We start from the raw sequence: 2,300 nt of genomic DNA, 5'->3' as shown, positions 1-2,300 counted from the left end.
AAGCGCAACCCCACAAAGGCCGCCATGCCCTGCGTGACCATTTTCTCTTTTCATATGCAGACGAGGGTTGCAGCCAACTATGCCCACTGCTTGGATGACATCACCATATGCAAATCCATCTGCTGCAGGCCTTCCCCCAGGAATGCTTGTACTAGTTGTTGCATTTAGTTTGTTGTTTGGGGGGTGCTTCAGTATTAGGCAGCCTTCTGCCCTCCCACATTCGTCTGAAAATGTGTTCTCCCTGCAGTTGTTGTCCCCAGATGAGAGTTCCCTTGTGCTGCCTCAGTTGAATTTCCTTTACTTGACGGAGGTGTGCCTGAGCAGCGGCCCTCCCCAGCCCTATCTCAAATCATACTTTTTTTGCATAGGTGATACTATGGTCATGAAGATTGTTTTCCCAGGGTGAGGTTCATTCATTGCATTCTGGGTATGCTGACCTCTGTGATTTCCCCAAATGTGGGAAACTCGACTGCATAATTTGTGGTAGGGGGGGGACTGCATTTGTGCTTTCCCCTGGTTGGCTCTGGTATAATTCAGATCTCTTTGTCTCAGGTCTCTCTCCAGCCTAGTTTGCTGTCTGTTTCCACTTCTCTTTTCTTGAGCCCCTCCCTTCTATGCCCTTGCGCACTATCCTGACTTCTCCTCCCGTCTGCTTACTTTGTGCCTTCCAACGCACAATGCGAACTACAGGTGGTGTTGCAGGGCCCACACCCTTTTATTTGCCTTACAGAGCAGCTCTGGAGCTGTTACAGTGCCCAGCTGCTGCAAGAAATCAGCTTGAATGCTTCAGGGGCTGGTGCATGTTCAACATGAGCCCCACACCGAAGGAGGGTGGGAGTGTTCAAGCGAACTAGGGGTCATCCAAGCACCGCAAAAGGCCGCCATGCCCTGCATGCCCCTTTTCTCTTTTCATATGCAGATGAGGGTTCCAGCCAACTTTGGCCCACTGCTTGGATGACATCACCGTATGCAAATCCGTCTGCTGCAGACCTTTCCCCAGGAATGCTTGTACTAGTTGTTGCATATGGTTTGATGTTTGAGGGTGCTTCAGTATTAGGCAGCCTTCCGCCCTCTCATGTTCATCTGAAAATATGTGTTCTCCCTGCAGTTGTTGTCCCCAGACAAGAGTTCCCTTGTGCTTCCTCAGTTGAATCTCCTTAACTTGACGGGGGGGGTGCCCGAGCAGCCGCCCTCCACAGCCCTATCCCAACACATGCTTTTCTTGCGTATGAGATCTCTTGATCATGAAGATAGTTCTCACAGGGTGAGGTTCATCCATTACATTTTAAAGTAGGAAGGTACAAATTACATATTCAAATTACATATATGTGCTGGATTCAAATGTTTTCCTCCCTTCCTTTCTCAATTGTGCCCATCAGCAGCTATTCTAATGTTGCTGCCAATGGGTGTGACACATTCATTTCTTCTGTGGGGTACACTGGACTCCACAAGGATTTACATTGGGGTGTAGAGTAGGATCTTGATCTGAGGCACCAACAGGCTCAAAGCTTTTGACTGTTCCCAAGATGCTCAGCGCCCCCTCCTCTATAACCTCGCTTCCATGAACAGGGAGCTCAGTTTGTAGTTGGTGCCTTCAGTAGCAGGCCACTTAACAGGGGGCTGCCTCAGGCAGCCTATTTTTAGCTATTAATTTTGACAAGAAATGAAGAACTTTTTTTTTTAAGAATCTACAAGGGCTGCAGCAGGCTAGGTCTAATAGACATCTTTACTGCAGCTCCATCACTCCCAGCGGCTCAGTATACTCCCGTGCCCTGGTTGCTGGGTCACTGCAGCGGAGTCTCCGGTTTCTTCCTAAGGTCAGTCACACACACACCGCCCTCCGGGATCACGAGGCCGCTGATGAAAGGGAGGTAAGGGACTTCTGTGCCCACACTATACCGTGATCCAGCGTTGCTGTAGGGGGCGGGCCATGTGCGCACTGGCGTGGACACTGATTACTGGGCAGCCGCTCCACTAGCCACCAGGGACAGTTAAGGAGCACAGCTCTGGGGGGTTTTCTCCTATATTAACCCCATTTTGTACTACCCGCAGTGCATTGTGATAGGAAATAGAGCCTGATTCAGGTTGGATTGCAATCGCAATAAGCAATCCAACTGCAAAAATTGCTAAGAGCATACGCATGCGCCTGCATTTTCTGTGGCACCCCGCAGATAATGCGATCACCTCTGACTGTCAATCGGTGCTGGGGGGGGGTCAGCAACACTCCATTTCAAAGTCGGAGATGGAGCGGTGCATGGGCAGGGCTTCAAAATGGGGTCGGCAACGGAGAAACAGGAAGC

The 2,300-nt window shown here is 50.3% G+C and overlaps 1 non-coding gene across 1 annotated transcript; it reads left to right on the top strand.

Annotated features, from left to right (window-relative positions):
• The first annotated feature begins 351 nt into the window (after positions 1–351).
• LOC134959200 (U1 spliceosomal RNA) lies at positions 352–516 on the top strand. Its single transcript, XR_010187274.1, has one exon. It is a non-coding gene; the product is annotated as a U1 spliceosomal RNA (small nuclear RNA).
• The last annotated feature ends 1,784 nt before the right edge of the window (positions 517–2,300 follow it).

This window comes from Pseudophryne corroboree, chromosome 9 (assembly GCF_028390025.1).
Source record: "Pseudophryne corroboree isolate aPseCor3 chromosome 9, aPseCor3.hap2, whole genome shotgun sequence".
NCBI classification, from domain to species: Eukaryota; Metazoa; Chordata; class Amphibia; order Anura; family Myobatrachidae; genus Pseudophryne; species Pseudophryne corroboree.
This window is presented reverse-complemented; position numbering and strand designations above follow the sequence as displayed.